At 37.9% G+C, this 22527-nt stretch overlaps 1 long non-coding RNA gene across 1 annotated transcript in view; it reads right to left on the reverse strand.

The window, feature by feature from the left end:
• LOC145514583 (uncharacterized) overlaps positions 1-22527 on the reverse strand; it is a 619877-nt gene that overhangs the window by 328539 nt on the left and 268811 nt on the right. The window lies entirely within an intron of this gene.

The raw sequence follows: 22527 nt of genomic DNA on the forward strand, positions 1-22527 counted from the left end.
TGTACTAAGCTGGCTATGATTTCTGCTAATTCAGAATAAAAACAGATTCACCAATGGGAAGCCCTCCATCTCACAGTAAGATTACAGCTCACACCTGCCTAGTTCAATGTGTTCACATTTAATGAAGTTTAAGTATAATAGCGTCAACCTGAATTCTCCTTCAAGTTCAGGATTCCGGGTGCCTTTCCTGAATGAGGATCCATGAGAGGATTAGTTAAGCCCTAATACTCCAAGGCATCCATTGCATGTAATAAATTAACCTCTTACCTCTGCACCTAGAATGTACTACTCATCTCCCAATTCTGAGAGACTGAGAAAACAGTCTCTCAAATCATTTCCTGTGGTGTTTTGTTTTTTTTTTTTTTTTTTTTTGAGGAACCTGTTTAAAAAACGCTGTAGGCTTTGCTACTCAAAGTACAGTCTGCAGGTCAGTGGCATTCACATCACTTAGGGAGCTTGTTCAAATGTAGATTCTGATTTAGGTGCAGGCTGGGACCTGAGACTCTGCATTTCTAACAAGACTCCAAGTGATGCTGGTGGTCCTGGAATGACTGACTAGCAAGGCTCTAAAAGTTCCCCCTTCTTCATGAAACAGATCCTTAAATGGCATGCATATGAGAATAAATAATGTATTTGACGTATCATGTAACAAATTTGTTGGTTTCCACTTTGTGCTGGACAGGGATGGATATATAACTCCTACATCTGGGAATGGAAACGGGTGAAAGGGAATCATCAGCCAAAGCAAAGCTATAAAAGAAAATGCCATGACCTTGGTTTCCTTGAACCATCTGTACCCCTAAACATGAGACTTCTATCTTTAAATGCACATTGACATAGAGAATTTGTACCCTTATCTTCCAATCTAAGACCAGGATACATATTTCAATTTACAAATATATTTATATGAAAAATCTTATAAAGATGTGAAAATTAAATTATGTTTAGACATTCATTTGATGAATGGCCTTCAGCAAAAAAAAAAAAAGTTAAGTGACGTGCAGTGAGAATCGCTTACAAAATCTAGACTATGTGATCACCAATGAATGGTCTACTGCTCTTTGCCACCAGTACTCTTTTTCTCTGGAATGTCATTCCTCTCTCCCTCAACAAACATTCTCTTCTTACCTTTAATTTCCATCTCAGGCCTTCCATCTGCCTGGAAGACTTGGCAGCTCTCCTGTCCTTCATTGACTTTACACTCCTCTAAACCATGGTGACATACAAGTTTGGGACGCTTCACTTTTACATGATAATGTTACTTTGCTTTTTTTCCCAGTTGTTTCACCTAACTTTTACAATCTCCCTCAACATACAGCCCAATGAATATTTATTTAGAACTTATTTTGTGCCAGGCTCTATGTTTGTAGGGGATCAAGGGATAATGGAGAACTTTATTCTCTACTTCTGATGCAGCCATATATATCTTTGCTACCTATGTCAAAAAATTCATCATCATATTATAGAGAAGACAGAGAAGAGAGACACTGGTTTGATCCCTGGGTTAGGAAGATCTGCTGGAGGAGGAAATGGCAACCCACTCCAGTATTCTTGCCTGGAAAATTCTATGGACAGAGGAGACTAGCAGGTTATAGTCCATGGGGTCACAAAGAGTCAGACATGACTGAGCCCATGACACATGATTAAAACATTGAAGCATATACATAGTTTTGAAGGAAATCATGGATTTTGTTAAGTGTGAAGAACATTAAGCAGACGAGATTTCTCCAAAAAGTAAGGCAAAACATGTACAAAGACACAGATGTAGGCAATAGCAAGGTGAATGCAGAGGCTCCTAGTAGAATAGTGTTAGTCACTCAATAGTGTCCAACTCTTTGCAACTCCATGGACTGAAGCCTGCCAGGCTCCTCTGTCCATGGGATTCTCCAGGCAAGAATACTGGAGTGTGTTGCCCGTCCCTTCTTCAGGGGATCTTCCCCACCCAGGGATCGAACCCAGGTCTCCTACATTGTAGGCGGATTCTTTACCATATGAGCTACAGGGAAGCAGTTTATATTCTAACAGTTTATATTTGCTAGAATTTGAAGACAGATAGAAGGAAGAGAAAACAAAAAGAAAAGCCCTTATCATGAAGGGTCTTATATAAAAGCTAAGGAAGGGTGTAACTAGCTGTGTATTTCAGCAAGATTCAATCTATTGATAAAATGGAGGAAAGCATCTAGACTCCTTAGCATCTTTTTCAAGCCGGAAAGTTTGAGGCACAGAGGCACAGACAACTCAAAACCTTACTGATCAGCTTGTTGAGAAAAACCTCACTTCTGATTTGTATGGCTTAAAGCACCTCCGTTTCTTTGTTTTTGTATATTTTTTAAAAATTTTGTTTTGTTTTGTTTGGCCACGCTGCATGGCTTGTGGGCTCTCAGTTCCCAGACCAGGGATTGAACCTGGACAACTGCAGTGAAAGTGTTGAGTCCTAGTCACTGAACCACCAGAGAATTCCCAAAGCTCGTCTGAATGAAGAATCTTGCATAAACTTCAGATGTGTCTTTTTCAACCATTTGTTCATAATAATGATCATGCCTGGGAAAGACTTGACATACCTTAAGAAAACAGCTGTTAGTGGGAGGATGTTGAAAGGTGGTAGAAGAAGCAGGATAAGCTAAGGGGCTAGTGCGAGGTGTCTACTGAATTATGGGTTTCTTGAGGTGACAAATTTTATCTTGTTGCTTGCAGTATCCAGTATCTAGTACATTATCTAGAAATGAGTAATATCCCTTTAAATCATTCCACTTAAAAACTATCCACAATGTCTATCTCCAACCCATTACTTCTTTTATCACATTTCTGGGAAGAAGGAAAGCAATTTATAAACTTTCTTCATTAACAAATATATCACTGTGTTATAATCTTTAGAAAAAATGAATGTTACTCCAGTTTCTCCCCCCAATTATATTTTCAAAATTCTTCTCTCAAACAACTATTTAAAAATTAGATTATTTCTGGGGCTCAAATTTATTATGGAGCTATCCTTTTAGAGAAAAAGCAACCATTTGTGAAGTATCCTAATATTTCAGGCTTAGAAAAACAGTCTGCTGAAAAGGGCTCTAGCCCAAATGAGCTTCTATTTGATCTTAAACAAGATCCTTTCACCAGAAAACAAGGAGTCCCGGGAGATGGGAGCAGAGTTGTACCATGTGAATCCTCAGAAGCTGAATTTTCTCGATTCTAGAAACCCTCTTGTGCTCCTTATAGTACCAACTTCTATGCCTGCACTGCTCATAGCACTCAATAAATTTACATTTGATTTCACTAAACTTTTAGCTTCAGAGAGCATTGTGTCTATTTAATTGTTCTGAATCACATTGGCAAATTATGAATTTCTTCTTGTTTAGCCAGTTTTCCTATTTCAGGTGCATTTCTGTCTCTAAAATATCCTAAATTTTTAAATGAAAAGCTGTAAGTGTTTAAAACCAAATCTCTTTGAATGCACTCCCAGCCCTGGCTGAGCCATGTAGGTCCTGTCCCCCCCTCCAGGGGCCTTGTGAGGACCCAGCCGCATAAGATATACGAATGTCGAATGTCAGCGCACCAAGTAAGCTCTTGGAAAGAAGGGGTATGTGGCTGTATTAATCCTGATCCAGGAGGACAATGAATCTACAATGTACATACAGCCCCATACCTGCTGTCATACACTATAATAAAACCCCGCCGGTGTTCCCGCAACAAAGTTGATCCCAAAGGATAGAGAGCAGTGATGGGAAATATAAATCTGCACCAACAGCCAGCCATTCCCCCAACACGAGCGTGCCGCATGTGTGTGTGTGTGTGCGCGCGCGCAAACAGGGCCGCCAGTACGTAAATACTGCGAGCGGCGCAATCCATCTCCTGCTGCACATTTTGTTTCCATACATGCTCTGTATGTGGCCTGGAATTTCATACAGTATTCAGAAGGGTTGAGATTGCCCAGCTTTGTTCAGAGTAAGGAAGCAGGTGGGGGGAGGTGGTCTGACTTTAGCAGATTCAGAGATTTTATTTTCCTTCTTTCTTGGGGAAAAAAATCAGCTTCTTAAAATTGCATTGCTGGTGTTTATGATTCATATTACAAGCAGGGCAACCTCTACACCAGAATCAAAATTTCATTTATGATACTGTGGACTTAATATGAATAAAGGCCTCCTGTTTTCCAAAGCACCAAAGAAAGATGCACCTGCCACAGGATCAATCATGGGAGGGGATGAGACGATGGAGGCTGGGTGAGGATAATAAAAGACAAAAGCAAACTCAAATGCCATAAATTGATATGAAGAGAAAAAGAAATGAAAAGGAAAAGAAAAAAACCAAAAACATTGTGTGTCCATTTCCCAGGCAAAATTGATGGAGAGAAAGAGATGAATTTAAGGTATACTTAAATTACTGCCACTTTCCTCTTTCAGTTTGGAAATCCTACTAGTTAGAAATAGGATCAGGATAACTCAAAAGGAACAGGCAACAGGACAGTTTGCATACTAAATTCAAGGCATGCTGGGTGGTTTGAACAGATAGTTGCTTTCAACTGCACAAGAAAGAGGTAATGGAGAGGAGGGTACATGTTTAAGCAGGCTCTTGATGTAAATGAAAATAAAAACTTTTATATCTTTGTAGCATTTGGCTAATGAGTCACTAAAACCATCCCCAGCACATCCATCATTTCTATTGCAGAGACTCAACCACTCTCTCGCTCTAATTGGTCTAGACAGGTGTCATGGTATTTCAGCACAGTAAAAAAAAAATTCCAGAGGTTTTCTTCAGTGAAACTGAAAGGTAGACACCTTGGAAAATGTTAGTCTAATTTCAACCTTCTTTGAAACAGTTTACATTTAGCAAGAAAATCAAGACAAGTGAAAGCGTCCAGATTTAATTTCACCTCCAAAAAGTCCTTTGCGTGGTCAAAAGGGAAGCTGGAAATTAATTTTATTGTGTGAAGGGGGTGATCTTTCTCTCAGAAGGAAAAGGTTTTATCTGGGGTCCTCGTATCTGTATTGCTTTTCTATAGCAAACTAAATTAAATACATAGTGCCTCAAACATCAGCTTCACCTTGCCTTAAAGTGACTAAAGACAGTTTCTTGTTATCAAATGATTTTAGGTGCTGCTCAGTATTGCTCAGGGTACTGGGTTCCACCAAACTCCATACTTTTGAATGGAAAGGGAGACAGACAGTAAATTGGGAAAAGACCAAATCTAACTAATGGACCTGCCACCAGATTTTGACCAGAAGCAACCGCTCATTAACGGTGTTTTAAAGTCATATTTCAACAAAGTCATGACATAAGTGAACACCAGCCCGGAAATAGAAAGTTCAGCTGGTGCCTTGCTGTTAACTCATAAACTCACAGAGGAATAATCCAGAACAGTCTAAGTAAAGAAAAGAATGACAGGCTCAACTTAACTCCCTGGCTGTAATCAGGAGGAATTGCAATCTTGGGGCCATTTAAATCTATTTTTAAAAACCTAATTTCTTTGGGAGAAGAAGGTGGCTATTCAATAAAAAAAAAAAAAAAAAAAGTCACCCATAGAGAGGTGACTTGAGTTTCTCCTTCTGTCTTCTTTTGTTTGTTTTAACCTGCATTCACAACCTAGTATCAATCCACTAGGCTTTTCTAACTTAAAACTGAGGTGGCACATCCTGGTGTCAGAGTTTTCCTTGAGAGTAAGTTTCCACATGGAGCAATGGTAAGGAATCAGAAAAGATGATTTCTGAGATGGGTGAATGAGGCATAACCATTCAGAGTTGTGGAGGATGCCAAAGAAAAACCTGGAGTTGGGTATTAAGTCAGGTATGGATTTTTGGTGTGAATTTCACCAACCTCCATGAATATTTAAAATGCAAAAGTTTTCTGAAACCAACATGGCCCACAAATACTAAATATTATCTGGGGATATTAATTCATCCTCTGGATATGTTAAAAATTCATAATTTCTTTAACAATTCAGGATGTAGCATCCAGACCTTCAGAATTCTGGCAGGGGTGGCTGGGAATGCTATAAACCAAGGGAATTACAGCTTCAAACCAGTTGGTTGTTTAACTTAAAACATATAATCTCTATGTATCTGTCATCTATTTCATTTGTCATTTAGCTAGAGAACATTTCTCTCTATCTACATATAAATCACAAATCTATGTACAGAAATCAGTTCAGTTCAGTAACTCAGTTGACTGAGTTTGACTCTTTGTGACCCCATGAACCGCAGATGCCAGGCCTCCCTATCCATCACCAACTTCCAGAGTCCACCCAAACACATGTCCACTGAGTCAGTGATGCCATCCAACCATCTTATCGTCTGTTGTCCCTTTCTCCTCCTGCCCTCAATCTTTCCCAGCATCAGGGTCTTCTCAAACGAGTCAGCTCTTCACATCAGGTGGCCAAAGTATTGGAGTTTCAGCTTCAACATCAGTCCTTCCAATGAACACCCAGGACTGATCTCCTTTAGGATGGACTGGTTGGATCTCCTTGCAGTCCAAGGGACTCTCAAGAGTCTTCTCCAACACCACAGTTCAAAAGCATCAATTCTTCAGTGCTCAGCTTTCTTTATAGTCCAACTCTCACATCCATACATGACCACTGGAAAAACCATAGCCTTGACTAGACGGACCTTTGTTGACAAAGTAATGTCTCTGCTTTTTAACATGCTGTCTAAGTTGGTCATAACTCTCCTTCCAAGGAGTAAGTGTCTTTTAATTTCATGGCTGCAATCACCATCTGCAGTGATTTTGGAGCCCAGAAAAATCAAGTCTGACACTGTTTCCACTGTTTCCCCATCTATTTGCCATGAAGTGATGGGACCGGATGCCATGATCTTAGTTTTCTGATTGTTGAGCTTGAAGCCAAATTTTTCACTCTCCTCTTTCACTTTCATCAAGAGGCTCTTTAGTTCTTCTTCACTTTCTGCCATAAGGGTGGTGTCATCTGCATATCTGAGGTTATTGATATTTCTCCCGGCAATCTTGATTCCAGCTTGTGCTTCTTCCAGCCCAGCATTTCTCATGATGTACTCTGCATATAAGTTAAATAAGCAGGGTGACAATATACAGCCTTGACGTACTTACCCCTTTTCCTATTTGGAACCAGTCTGTTGTTCCATGTCCAGTTCTAACTGTTGCTTCCTGACCTGCATACAGGTTTCTCAAGAGGCAGGTCAGGTGGTCTGATATTCCCATCTCCTTCAGAATTTTCCAGAGTTTATTGTGATCCACACAGTCAAAGGCTTTGGCATAGTCAATAAAGCAGAAATAATGTTTTTCTGGAACTCTCTTGCTTTTTCGATGATCCAGCAGATGTTGGCAATTGGATCTCTGCTTCCTCTGTCTTTTCTAAAACCAGCTTGAACATCTGGAAGTTCACGGTTCACGTACTGCTGAAGCCTGGCTTGGAGAATTTTTAGCATTACTTTCCTAGCGTGTGAGATGAGTGCAATTGTGCGGTAGTTTGAGCATTCTTTGGCATTGCCTTTCTTTGGGATTGGAATGAAAACTGACCTTTTCCAGTCCTGTGGAATTGGGGTTAGATAATTCAATTAGTTGCTGCTGGGTTGGAAAAAGCATGCTGTTAATTTTTTTGTGTGTTTACATTTTGTATTTTTATATCTAAATGGAAACATGGTTTATTTCAAATGAAGCAAATAAGCCATTTTTATAATACTTAAAGTTATTTAAGACAAATACAAAGGAGATAAGAGGAGGTGGAGAGAAAGAAAATGCTTCAGGATAGATCCTAAAAGGGTTATAAAATGTTTTCACTAAGGTAGTTGCATGTAAAATATGAATATGATGGTCATTTCTTTAACAAACATGTTCTAGCAATTTCTGTGTTCCTAAAGTTCTAACTCCACTGGGTATGGAGTTAGAAAAAAAGATTAAAAATTTTTTCTTGCCTTTAAAGTATTCACATTTGATTGAAAGAGGAGAATATACACAGGCATTCTTTCCCCCATCAACACCTATAAATTAGACACACAGGCAGATTCCTCTCTTTATAAATCTATACAAAAGAAATTAGTAGAAAATCATATGCTAGGTGGACTTTGGACATAGAAAGATATTATGAGCATTAAAGTAATGATTGACGTTAACAAAAAGATTGATAACTTTGTTGTATTTTAATTCCTATGTTTCAAAGATATTTTAAAATAAAAGTAAATAAAATATCTTCTACAAATATGCCTAAAAGTTGTTTCTTTAATATATATAAGATATAGAAATTGACAAGGAAAAACCAAAGGCCAATTTTAAAAGTGACAGATATTAGAGGAACTAAAAGCAGTCAAAACATGAAATGTGTTCAAATTCACAAGTAACCATGAAAATGCTAATTAAATCAACAATGCAAAATTGTTCTGTCATATATCACATTAGTAAATGTTTAAGAAAGGGCTAGTGTAAAACCAAAAGCAAAGGCTAGTACAGTAACAGTATGGAGATGCATTCAAGAATGATAAAACCACACTTAGGAGTCACCTTCAAAAGAAAGTGAGGCAGATGAGACCCGGACATCACGGCTATTTGTAATTTTGATTTCTTTAATTGGTAGTGGGTGCATAGGTTTGTTTACATTATTCCCTATAGTTTTTTTCCCTATACCTGAAGCAGTTTATTTAACAAAGGGAAAAAGACACATAATATTGCTCTATACATCAATATCAGTGGCTGTCACAGCAGCATGGATTGACCTGGCCTTTCTTCAAAGCATTGGCAACATGCATCAAGGGCCTTAAGAAACAGCTTTTGACTTTATGACTCCATTACTAAGAATCTACCCTTGGAAAAAAGCCAGGGTAAAACAATGAATTAAGGGTAGCCATGTTTATCAAAGAATTATTTCTAATAGTAAAATATTTAAAAATAGCTTTAAATGTACAATATAAGAGGAAGAGTAAAAATAAGTATAATACATATCTACAAGAGGATATTATGAAGTGGTCAAAATAGTATTGACATTTTTTATAATAGAAATGGTCAAAATATGATGTTATGTGATCAAAGCAGGATACAAAGATCTATCTATGTAAACGTACATGTACATATAAATGTATATGTATACACACACTATATGATGTCAGTAGTTTAAAAAAGAAGTATACATTACACAAAATTGGGAAATTATCATCCTGCATCAGTGAACTAAAATCGAACACTATTATTTTCTTCTCTCTGAAAAAGGCTAATTCTATTCCTTTCCCTCAGAGATGTTTTTACCTCAAAGTGACTCATATTCATATGAAGAGTTGGCTGAAATTTAAGAAGTCAGTCTTGAGACATTTTGTACTAAGAAAAAAATACAGTCATGGAGAAGGTAACTCAGATGTTCATTATATTTCCATATATATTTAATTATAAAACTTATAATTTCACTAACTCATATTTAAATATTAATAGCTTAATATTTAAAATAAACATTGGTATATTTTTCTGGATTTTTTTACAGATATAATTTTTACAAGTAGAGATAGATCATTCATAACATTTTGCATGTATGGATCTTACAAGCAAGTTGGGCACACAGAAATTTCTTGAGGACAACAAACATGAACAGTACAGGTGCAACCCACTCTTTGAATATCAATGGATGAGTTTCCTAGAAGAAATAAGCCCTTCTGAGACAATGAAGACAGCACTGAGTGACAAAGCAGGCAGAAAAGAAGAAACAGGAGAAGGGTGCTTTCTCCTTTCTAAAATCTTGGAACTTTTATTTCAGGTTTTAAGGTATGTTTAGTGATCTTATTAAAGATTAGTGCAACCATAAAAGTAATAATTTGAGGTGATGGGTGGAGATGGAAGGGTTGGAGGAGGAAAGTTCAATTTGCAAATTATGTTTTATTCCTGTGTAATCTCGTCAAATTTTCCTCACTAAAAAGAAATTTTGGCAAAGGTCTTGATGTAGTACAATTATAAAGAGAAGGAAAGGAACATCTAGAAATAGGTTTATATTGTACTCCAGAAAGTGCTACCTAATTCATTGGTAAGCCGTCTTTCCAGAAGCCAGTAGAAGCCACCAAAAGAGTGAATTGTTTAGTTGTTTAACAGATACTCATCTTTCTGCCAGAGGTGGAGGGAGGTGCATGCTACTTAGTTGTTCAGCCCAGAAAGTGGTATTTTCCCACACAGTACCCGCACATACACACTTACCAATACAAGTATGACCCAGTGTTCTATTAAATTTGTGTAGAGGGAACTGATGTCCTAGGCTTGTGATGAGCTTGCAATGGTAGGTTGAAATTGAAAGGCTTGTTACCTGTATCTCAAAAGAATAGATACTCATTTCCCACCTTGTTCCTCATTTCCAAAGCGACCCTCTCACTCTATGACCTGGATAGTCTCCAACTGACCACTGACCATCCTAACATTCCCACGACTTACATCCACCAACTATCCCCTTTCCTTTGTCTCCAATTTTTTTTTTCCCTTCAGTTAACAATCTCCTCCTTTGATTCTTTTTCCTGCTGAAGCTACAGTCTATTTTCTCTACCATGAAACTACTTTAAATAGTTGTTTATATTGGCTTTTCCATTTTGTGGATATGTATTCTTTAGTTCAGTTCAGTCGCTCAGTCGTGTCCGACTCACTGCAACGCCATGGACTGCAGCAGGCAAGGTCTCCCTGTCCATCACCAACTCCCGGAGTTTACCCAAACCCATGTCCATTGAGTCAGTGATGCCATCCAACCATCTCATCCTCTGTCATCCCCTTCTCCTCCTGCTCTCATCTGTTCCAGGATCAGGGTCTTTTCAAAAGAGTCAGCTCTTCACATTAAGTGGCCAAAGTACTGGAGTTTCAGCTTTGGTATCAGTCCTACAAATGAACACCCAGGACTGATCTCCTTTAGGATGGACTGGTTGGATCTCCTTGCAGTCCAAGGGACTCTCAAGAGTCTTCTCCAACACCACAGTTCAAAAGCATCAATTCTTCAGCGCTCAGCATTCTTTATACTCCAACTCTCATATCCATACATGACTACTGGAAAAACCATAGCCTTGACTAGACGGACCTTTGTTGGCAAAGTAATGTCTCAGCTTTTAAATATGCTATCTAGGTTGGTCATAACCTTCCTTCCAAGAAGTAAGCATCTTTTAATTTCATGGCTGCAATCACCATCTGCAGTGATTTTGGAGCCCAGAAAAATAAAGTCTGACACTGTTTCCACCATTTCCCCATCTATTTGCCATAAAGTGATGGGACCGGACGCCATGATCTTAGTTTTCGGAATGTTGAGCTTTAAGCCAACTTTTTCACTCTCCTCTTTCACTTTTATCAAGAGGCTTTTTAGTTCTTCTTCACTTTCTGCCATAAGGGTGGTGTCATCTGCATGTCTGAGGTTATTGATATTTCTCCCGGCCATCTTGATTTCAGCTTGTGCTTCCTCCAGCCCAGGGTTTCTCATGATGTACTCTGCATATAAGTTAAATAATCAGGGTGACAATATACAGACTTGACGTACTCCTTTTCCTATTTGGAACCAGTCTGTTCCATGTCCAGTTCTAACTGTTGCTTCCTGACCTGCATACAGAATATTCAAGAGGCAGGTCAGGTGGTCTGGTATTCCCATCTCTTGAAGAATTTTCCACAGTTTATTGTGATCCGCACAGTCAAAGGCTTTGGCATAGTCAATGAGGCAGAAATAGATGTTTTTCTGGAACTCTCTTGCTTTTTCAATGATCCAGCAGATGTTGGCAATTGGATCTCTGGTTCCTCTGTCTTTTCTAAAACCAGCTTGAATATCTGGAAGTTCGTGGTTCACGTATTGCTGAAGCCTGGCTTGGAGAATTTTGAGCATTACTTTGCTAGCATGTGAGATGAGGTGAATTATGTGGTAGTTTGAGAATTCTTTGGCATTGCCTTTCTTTGGGATTGGAATGAAAACTGACCTTTTCCAGTCCTGTGGCCACTGCTGAGTTTTCCAGATTTGCTGGCATATCGAGTGTAGCACTTTCACAGCATCATCTTTCAGGATTTGAAATAGCTCAACTGGAATTCCATCACGTCCACTAGCTTTATTTGTAGTGACACTTCCTAAGGCCCACTTGACTTCGCATTCCAGGATGTCTGGCTCTAGGTGAGTGATCATATCATCATGATTATCTGGGTCATGAAGATCTCTTTTGTACAGTTCTTCTGTGTATTCTTGCCACCTCTTCTTAATATCTTCTGCTTCTGTTAGGTCCATACCTTTTTTGTCCTTTGTTGTGCTCATCTTTGCATGAAATGTTCCCTTTGTATCTCTAATTTTCTTGAAGAGATCTCTAGTCTTTCCCATTCTATTATTTTCCTCTATTTCTTTGCACCAATCTCTGAGGAAGGCTTTTTTATCTCTCCTTGCTATTCTTTGGAACTCTGCATTCAAATGGGTATATCTTTCCTTTTCTCCTTTGCTTTTCACTTCTCTTATTTTAATAGCTATTTGCAAGGCCTCCTCAGACAGCCATTTTGCTTTTTTGCATTTATTTTTCTTGGAGATGGTCTTGCTTCCTGTCTCCTGTACAATGTCACGAACCTCTGGCCATACTTCATCAGGTACTCTATCAGATCTAGTCCCTTAAATCTATTTCTCACTTCCACTGTATAATCATAAGTGATTTGATTTAGGCCATACCTGAATGGTCTAGTGATTTTCTCCATTTTCTTCAATTTAAGTCTGAATTTGGCAATAAGGAGTTCACGATCCGAGCCACAGTCAGCTCCCGGTCTTGTTTTTGCTGACTGTATAGAGCTTCTCCATCTTTGGCTGCAAAGAATATAATCAATCTGATTTTGGTGTTGGCCATCTGGTGATGTCCATGTGTAGAGTCTTCTCTTGTGTCGTTGGAAGAGGGTGTTTGCTATGACCAGTGAGTTCTCTTGGCAAAACTCTATTAGCCTTTGCCCTGCTTCATTCTGTACTCCAAGGCCATATTTGCCTGTTACCCAAAGGTGTGTCTTGACTTCCTACTTTTGCATTTCAGTCCCCTATAATTAAAAGGACATCTTTTTGAGGTGTTAGTTCTAAAAGGTTTTGTAGGTCTTCATAGATCATTCAACTTCAGCTTCTTCAGCGTTACTGGTCGGGGCATAGACTTGAATTAATGTGATATTGAATGTTTTGCCTTGGAAATGAACAGAGATCATTCTGTCATTTTTGAGATTGCATCCAAGTACTGCATTTTGGACTCTTTTGTTGACTGTGATGGCTACTCCATTTCTTCTAAGGGATTCCTGCCCACAGTAGTAGATATAATGGTCATCTGAGTTAAATTCACCCATTCCAGTCCATTTTAGTTCGCTGATTCCTAGAATATCGACGTTCACTCTTGCCATCTCCCATTTGACCAGTTCCAATTTGCCTTGATTCACTGACCTAACATTCCAGGTTCCTATGCAACAATGCTCTTTACAGCATTGGATCTTGCTTCTATCACCAGTCATATCCACAACTGGGTGTTGTTTTTGCTTTGGCTCTGTCCCTTCATTCTTTCTGGAGGTTTTCTCCACTGATCTCCACTAGCATATTGAGCACCTACCAACCTGGGGAGTTCATCGTTCAGTGTCCTCTTTTTGCCTTTTCATACTGTTCATGGGGTTCTCAAGGCAAAAATACTGAAGTGGTTTGCCATTCCCTTCTCCAGTGGACCACATTTTGTCAGAACTCTCCACCATGACCCATTTGTCTTGGGTGGCCCTACACAGCATGGCTTAGTTTCACTGAGTTAGACAAGGCTGTGGTCCATGTGATCAGATTGGCTAGTTTTCTGTGATTGTGGTTTCAGTCAGTCTGCCCTCTGATGCCCTCTCTCAGCACCTACTGTCTTTTTGGGGTTTCTCTTACCTTGAATGTGGGGTATCTCCTCACGGCCGCCATGCCTGACCTTGGATGTATGTATTCTTTAGATCTTATTGTAATTTGGCTTTAGCCAAATGTATGGTACTCTGTTCTCAATAGGGTTATTAATTTCCTCTTATAGTCACTAATGACGAAAAAACAATGAAATTGAGTAGTTTATTTTTATTCCTCATCCTTTTGATCTTTATCATTTTTATACATTTTCCATGAATGAACTTATCTGTTTCCGTAATTTAACATCTACTCTCAAAATTTCATTTCTCATATATATTAATAATAATAAGAGCCCTAACTAGATCTCTTTAATTAACTTAATATTTCATATTAGCTATTCCCAGACCCCTCAAATTCATTATCTTTGTAACTAAATTTATTATAATAAACTTTAAGAGACTATATCTATTGGAAACTAACAGAAAACATCAAACTTCATAGTGAAACTCGGAACACAAAAATAAGACAAGGTTGCTTGGTTTCATCATTATTAATACTATCTTTCAATCTCATTTTGTAAGTTCCAGCCAAAGTAATATGGTAAGAATAATAACTATTTAAGTATGCATATTGGAAAGGAAGAGGCAAAAGTATAACTGTTTTCTAATGATATAATTAGCACCTGACAAATATAAGAGTAGTAACCAAAAATCTTTGAAAACTAAACCCTTCTACAAGGTGGCAAATTGTAAAATTCAGTTAATTAAAAACAACAACAACAAGAACAATAGTTCCCTCATATGTCAGCAACGATCAGTTGGGAAAAAAAGCAATGGTAACATGCCAATCATTATGGGAATTAGAGGATAAAATTATTAGAAATATATTTAATAAGAATTGCACAGTACCTATATAGTGGAAACTGCAATATTTTTACATAAATGGGACATAAAACAAAAGTTTAAATAGATACAAAGATAAAATCATCTATGTAGCTAGATGGAAAGGTACACAACCATAAAGCTACTAACTTCAGCTGGTATTAATTGATAAATGCAACATAATTACACTAAAAACTACTAAAGGTCTTTGGGGTGGGGTAGAATTTAATAGAATGATTCCAAGCACATCTGAAAAAATAAAAAACAGTGAATTAGCTTTAAATATGAGAAAAAAAATGGACAAGGAGGGGTTTCTCTTACAGCTATTAAAATGCAGATAGCTACAATAATTAAAACAATAAGGTTCTGATTTGATATAGGTAGACCAATGGAACAAAGTAATATGTGAAAAAATGCACTCAAATATATTTTTAAAACTTATATACTTCAATGTGACATTTCAAATCAATAGGAAAAGTAGCCAGTAAAACAAAGGAGATCAGATGTGATTTGAGAGGAAAATGAAATTAAAGCCCTTTCTTTTGTCTTTATAAAGATATGCTGAAGCAAGAAAGATAGGCTGAAGCAAGTGTGTATGTGCGTGTGTGTATTAAAGCCTAGTGGTGTGTGCATGGATATCTATTATATAATTTTAGATGTTTAAATTATATCTTGATTTGGAAGAACAGAGATGATTCTATCAAGCCAGAGATTAGTAGATTAGTCTAACAAACATGTAAAATTTATATACAAAAATATACTATATGAAAAAACTGAAAAGCAACTTATGCATACTGCATGAAGACAAAAATCTGAAATATATTAAGTGTGCTTAAACTTAGTACATAATGATGAACACCCTAATAGAGTACACGACAAGAAGTGGCTTAGGCAATATGGTGAAAGAGTGTTAATGAAAGACTCAAAACCTATGAAATGATTTTCAGCTTCTTTGGTAAATGGAGACTTGAAAATAAAATAATTATATATCACTTTTATCATCAAATTGAAAAATATTTTTTAAGAACTTAGAACTCCCACCATCAGGTAGAGTACAGGCAAAACAACTTTTCATACACTATTAGTGTGAGTGTAAACTTATACACTATAGCCTTAGGGCAGTGTAGCAGTAGCTTTCAAGAGTCATAAAATGATCACACTCTTAGAGAATTTTATTTTATGGAAATAGTCATGAATGTGAAGTAAAGATATATGTATTAGGATGTTTAATGACAGTTGGATTTTTCCCAAATTGGAAATTAATAAGGTGACTGAATTTGATTCTAGACAGGTAACTGATTTAACCTGATCTTTGTTTATTAGAAGTTCCAATTTTGGATTATCAAGAATTGTTAATCCAAACTGTTTTGCATAGAATGGATCATCAAGAAGCAAGGATGGCAAGTAGAAAATGTGAATAAAGGTTATCTAAGTTACAAAAGAGAGGCAGGAATGAAATCAGATCAGTTAGGCATTAAAAATTACAAATATCTTATTTAATAGGCTGATTTTTACTTGCTACTTTTCAATATCTAGACATATAGCATGAGGGCTTTCATTTGTACTCTTTCCCCTAGATCCTTCAAATGACTTCACATAGATGTGAGTTCTTTCAAGAGTTCTATTTTGCATATTAGTATTTCAGTTCAGTTCAGTCGCTCAGTCATGTCCGACTCTTTGCGAGTCCATGAATCGCAGCACACCAGGCTTCCCTGTCCATCACCAACTCCTGGAGTTTACCCAAGCCATGTCCATCAAGTCAGTGACGCCATCTAACCATCTCATCTTGTGTCGTCCCCTTCTCCTCCCGCCCCCAATCCTTCCCAGCATTAGGGTCTTTTCCAATGAGTCAAATCTTCGCATGAGGTGGCCAAAGTATTGGAGTTTCAGCTTCAACATCAGTCCTTCCAAAGAACACCCAGGACTGATCTCCTTTAGGATGGATTGATTGGATCTCCTTGCAGTCCAAGGGACGCTCAAGAGTCTTCTCCAACACCACAGTTCAAAAGCATCAATTCTTCAGCGCTCAGCTTTCTTCACCTTTCAACTCTCACATCCATACATGACCACTGGAAAAACCATAGCCTTGACTAGACGGACCTTTGTTGGCAAAGTAATGTCTCTGCTTTTAAATATGCTATCTAGTTTGGTCATAACCTTCCTTCCAAGGAGTAAGCGTCTTTTAATTTCATGGCTGCAATCACCATCTGCAGTGATTTTGGAGCCCCCCAAAATAAAGTCTGGCACTGTTTCCACATCCACTTCCCATGAAGTGATGGGACCAGAGGCTATGATCTTAGTTTTCTGAACGTTGAGCTTTAAGCCAACTTTTTCACTCTCCTCTTTCACTTTCATCAAGAGGCTCTTTAGTTCTTCCCTTTCTGCCATAAGGGTGGTGTCATCTGCATGTCTGAGGTTACTGATGTTTCTCCTGGAAATCTTGATTCCAGCTTGTGTTTCTTCCAGCCCAGCGTTTCTCATGATGTACTCTGCATATAAGTTAAATAAGCAGGGTGACAATATACAGCCTTGACGTACTCCTTTTCCTATTTGGAACCAGTCTGTTGTTCCATGTCCAGTTCTAACTGTTGCTTCCTGACCTGCATACAGGTTTCTCAAGAGACAGGTCAGATGGTCTGGTATTCCGATCTCTTGAAGAATTTTCCACAGTTTATTGTGATCCACACAGTCAAAGGCTTTGGCATAGTCAATAAAGCAAAAATAGATGTTTTTCTGGAACTCTCTTGCCTTTTCGATGATCCAGCAGATGTTGGCAATTGGATCTCTGGTTCCTCTGTCTTTTCTAAAACCAGCTTGAACATCTGGAAGTTCACAGTTCATGTATTGCTGAAGCCTGGCTTGGAGAATTTTAAGCATTACTTTACTAGCGTGTGACATGAATGCAATTGTGTGGTAGTTTGAGCATTCTTTGGCATTGCCTTTCTTTGGGATTGGAATGAAAACTGACCTTTTCCAGTCCTGTGGCCACTGCTGAGTTTTCCAGATTTGCTGGCATATCGAGTGTAGCACTTTCAGGGCATCATCTTTCAGGATTTGAAATAGCTCAACTGGAATTCCATCACCTCCACTAGCTTTGTTCGTAGTGATGCTTTCTAAGGCCCACTTGACTTCACATTCCAGGATGTCTGGCTCTAGGTGAGTGATCACACCATCATGATTATCTGGGTCATGAAGATCTTTTTTGTACAGTTCTTCTGTGTATTCTTGCCACCTCTTCTTAATATCTTCTGCTTCTGTTAGATCCATACCATTTCTGTCCTTTATCGAGCCCATCTTTGCATGAAATGTTCCCTTGGTATCTCTAATTTTCTTGAAGAGATCTCTAGTCTTTCCCATTCTGTTGTTTTCCTCTATTTCTTTGCATTGATCACTGAGGAAGGCTTTTTCATCTCTCCTTGCTATTCTTTGGAACTCTGCATTCAGATGGGAATATCTTTCCTTTTCTCCTTTGCTTTTCGCTTCTCTTCTTTTCCCAGCTATTTGTAAGCCCTCCTCAGACAGCCGTTTTGCTTTTTTGCATTTCTTTTCCATGGGGATGGTCTTGATCCCTGTCTCTTGTACAATGTCACGAACCTCTGTCCATAGTTCATCAGGTACTCTGTCTATCAGATCTAGTCCCTTAAATCTATTTGTATACTTTAAACATGATATGCCTTTAATAGACATCTGTTAAATAAATTTCTATACCTCTATGATAGTACCTTCTGTGTTGTGTTTTATCTGCCTAGTGTTTGTGTTTCTCAGTAAGCTGTCTCTCTCTGGGAGTAGGGAGCACTCATTTCTGCACCTCTATGACAAAACACAGTGCCAGATACATAACAGGTATTCAATAAAAATTTGTTGAATGAATGAAAGAAGTAGGAATCTGATTTATTTCTCTCAATATGGACTCTTTATATTCCAAAACATCTGTCTAAAATGAAGGCATCTATAAGTAGGTCTTGGGGTATGGGCTTTAACTTTGATGAGAGCTACAGAGACTTCATTGGGTCCTGCTGGAAAAAGAAGAGGAAAGGAAAAGGAAGAAAGAAAAAAGAGTTGTATATAAGCACTGTTAGATTTCCAGCACTCAAGAAGGTGCTCTTGTAGTCAGTCCAATAAAAGCCATGTGGAAAAAATTACCAAGTAATGGTCCTTTGCAAGTAAGTGTAGGGGAAACATTCTTCTATTTATTTTAACCCTCCTACTCCTCCTGTTTTATATCCAAGATCCTACTACAGAACATCTTAGAACCTCTGTCGGTACCCTAATGAAGTTTACAGTAGCATTTCCTATAGAGACCTGGTTGAATCTGCCAATACTAGCTCCCCTGCTCAGATATATTACACTAAACTATTCTTTTCTAGATTTGTTTTCATTGTTTATCAGGAAAAGCAACTAATATGTTTTGGAGAAGATAAACCCATTTGCCCACAAATAGAAAAGTCCAAAGCAAGAATCTCTAAACCATGGGTTTATAGTAGCCCCATGAGACTCAAAAGTCATTGAAGAGTTCTATATTGGCATGCTCTTGAAAGCAAAGTGGTTTAATCATATCCTTTCATAAAGATTAATATTAAAAGAGAAACAAGCCACATTCCTGGCTTTTATTTAGAGTCAGTGGCATGGTCAGAATGAAAAAATGGGGATTTTTCTTTTCTCTTAAAGCAGGAGTTTCCTGGTACAAATCCAGTGGCATTGAGAGCTGTTCTAAAGGCAAAGCCTTATAACTTCCAGTTAAACATGATAGACTGAACATGTGTTTATCTCAGCTTCCTCCCCCAATCCTACCAAAATAATGAGAATAAAAAATGGAATAGTAATAAACAAAGAATAAGAAGCCATAAATTGACAAGGAAAATGGGAAAGAAAATGATAGTAGATGAGAAATGTCAACAAATCTTTGGAAGAAAGCAAGTCATGGGAAGAATAATAATTGCCATAGCAGAGCAGATGAAGCTGAAATAAGTTTCTCTAGAGGGATGAGCAGAAAGCTGACTCCCCTTGCAGAATCCTAAAAAGGCTAAAAATAAAAGGAGTGGTTGAAAGTTTGTTAAAGGAGCACTGTGAGCTCTCTGATCTCTCTTTCATTCTGCAGAGCCAGGAGATAACTCCTGCTTCATTTCTGCAGAAGATGGAAGGTTTATTTTAGGGAGCATTTAAGCTGAAGTGGCTCTAGATTTGGGAATGAAACAGGAGCACTGAGCAAAAGTTTGCAAGATGAACCGTGTTGCCCAAGCCCATATCTCCTGCCAGGCTTCCAAATATCTTCCAGCCAGGATTATATCCTTCAGGTAAGAAATGAGTTTCTAGAGAAACTGAAGAGTACTCAAAAAGAAATCTATCACTTGGGGGGGGTCCCCAATAAAAATGTTCATTCCCTGCTCCTACCCTACAGCCAATCAATTTTTAGTGCCTCATTCTTGAACTGAGGAAGTCAAAGAACACAGCACCCTTGTGGAAATGGAATGACAGAGACTGAAGTGAACTGCTGAAAGGGAACTTTGAGGAAAGAGAAACAATGTAAAGAGTCAAAGAAAAGTTTCAAAAAGAAATAATATCTTCAGAAAAATAAAAGAAGTTAGTGTATATATGAAACAAAAACCAGAATTTTATACAAATATGAACGATTTAAAAAAACAAGATTTTTTTTAAAAATCCAATTGAATGGTCAAAAGGTAAAACTGAAGAAATTTTACTGAAAGTATAATGAAAAGACAACAGAAAAATAAAAGTAAGAATATTAAAAAATATGTCCAGGAGGGTCTAACTTCTGGTTAACAGAAGTTTCTAAAAGAGAAAAAAAGTAAAACATTATCAGAGAAATATTTCAAAAAATGTCTCAGAACTAAAAGCACAAAACTTTCAAATTAAAAGGTTTCAACCAGGTGCCCTGCTCACGTGTACATGCTCAGTCATGTCCAGCTCTTTGCGACCCTACTGATTGTAGCCCACCAGGCTCCTCTGTCCATGGGATTCTGCAGGCAAGAATACTGGAATGGGCTGTCATGCCTTCCTCCAGGGTATCTTCCTGATCCAGGGACAGAACCCTCATCTCTTACATGTGCATTCACAGACTGGTTCTTTAACACCAGCACTGCCTGGGAAGACCTGCTCAGTAAATGCAAATAGATCCACATAAAGGCAAATCGTGAAATTACAAAATATTGCAAACATAGAGAAGATTCTAGATGTTTCCAGAAGGGGAAAAACAGGTCACACAAAACAACAGGAACCAGAATGACATCCATCTTCTCAGCATCAGCACTATAAACTAGACAACAGAGCAATGCCTTAAAAAAATCTGATATAAAACTATTTTAAAACTAGAATTCTATACCCAAAGAATCAATTAAGTTCAAGGATAGAATAAATATTTAGGTTTTGAAAGTATCTATCTCTCAATACATATTTTGTTAGAAAGCTACCAGAGAGCTGCCCTAACAAAATGAAGGAATAAACTGAGAAAGAAGGTATAAAATTCAGGAAAAGTGACCAAAAACAAGAAAGAAGGAAGTGGTTAACCTCAATGTGAGAACAAAAGAAAATGGTCTCCAAGCAGGCCTAGGAAAAACTGCCCATACTGGACTCCTGAAAAATGCGATGGACAGTGGTTGATCTGAAAGGATGGAAAGAATCACTGAGAAAATTAAGCAAGTGAAAAAAAAAAAATACTGTGAAAGCAAGTCAATAATTATATAACATATTGTACTCATCATAAAGATATAAACTTGAATACTGATTTAGGAAGCATGGCAGAGGGGAAATGGGTTGATGTATATGAAAGCTGAATCCACATCAGCTAAAACAGAAGCCCATACATTAAGACTAAAATGGATAAATTAAGGAATACAAACATTATTGAGAAGCATTTTAGAAGAGATAGACAAATGAATAGAAAGTAGCCCCCTTTAGGGACTAAGATTAGGGGTAGGAGGTGGATTAGGGAATTACTATTTGAATCTCAAACTTTTGGTATTATTCGACTTTTTAAAATTATATGTATGTATTACTCTACAAAAATAAAAATCAATAAACAAATTGAAGTCAGTCTGATAACTGGTCTTTCTGCAAAGTCTCCAGATACAAATAAAGCAGCTAAAACTAGTTTGGGGCTGGGATGAAGAGAACTAGCCCATATCCTCCTCAAAGTCTTCTCCAGACAACACTGATTTCTGGCAGTTTCTGAGAACCTACCCATCCAATTTGTTCCTCTTTATCAAGGCAGCTGCTTAAGGAAGGAAGGTGGTCCTTGGGCCTGAACTGTCACAGATCACTGCAATTCATGAACTCGGGATAATTTCAAGTCACTTCTACAGGAAACTCTGATGTCTGAAGAAACTCCCATCTCTTTTACATTATCAGATGGCTCATCAGACTATAACCACCCCCTGCTTGGTCCTTAGCCTTCAGTTCTGCTTTAATATTTTGCAAGAATATAGATAGAACCCCTTCTTTGTACCTTTTCTTGTTCCCCACTTCTTCCTCCCAGTTCACACTCCTAACTCTATAATGTTGCTCTCCCTACAATTCAGGATCCATACATGCCCTCTTTTTATCTATGACACATTGATACACTCACTGATCTCAATGAAAAGAAGACATGTGCCCATAGAAAGGTGCCTGAGTACACGATCAGTGGATACACTCCTCTATATGGAGAGCAATTTTGCAGTATATGTGTTTAACACACACACTTCCATTTATATCCACACAAAATATTTATATACACCAAAATATTTAATGACTTATAAAAGCATAATACACCCACCATTCATATGTTCCTTTAAGTTCAACATATTATATAAATACCACATACATTCTGCCCCCATACCTATATTAAGTGTAGTGCACTTTTGCATACTTTCACGTAGGCAACCCAGAATAGAACAGCCTGAACAGACG

The sequence above is a fragment of the Giraffa tippelskirchi genome, chromosome 7, assembly GCF_054371585.1.
Source record: "Giraffa tippelskirchi isolate mGirTip1 chromosome 7, T2T-mGirTip1v1.2.pri, whole genome shotgun sequence".
Classification (NCBI taxonomy): Eukaryota; Metazoa; Chordata; class Mammalia; order Artiodactyla; family Giraffidae; genus Giraffa; species Giraffa tippelskirchi.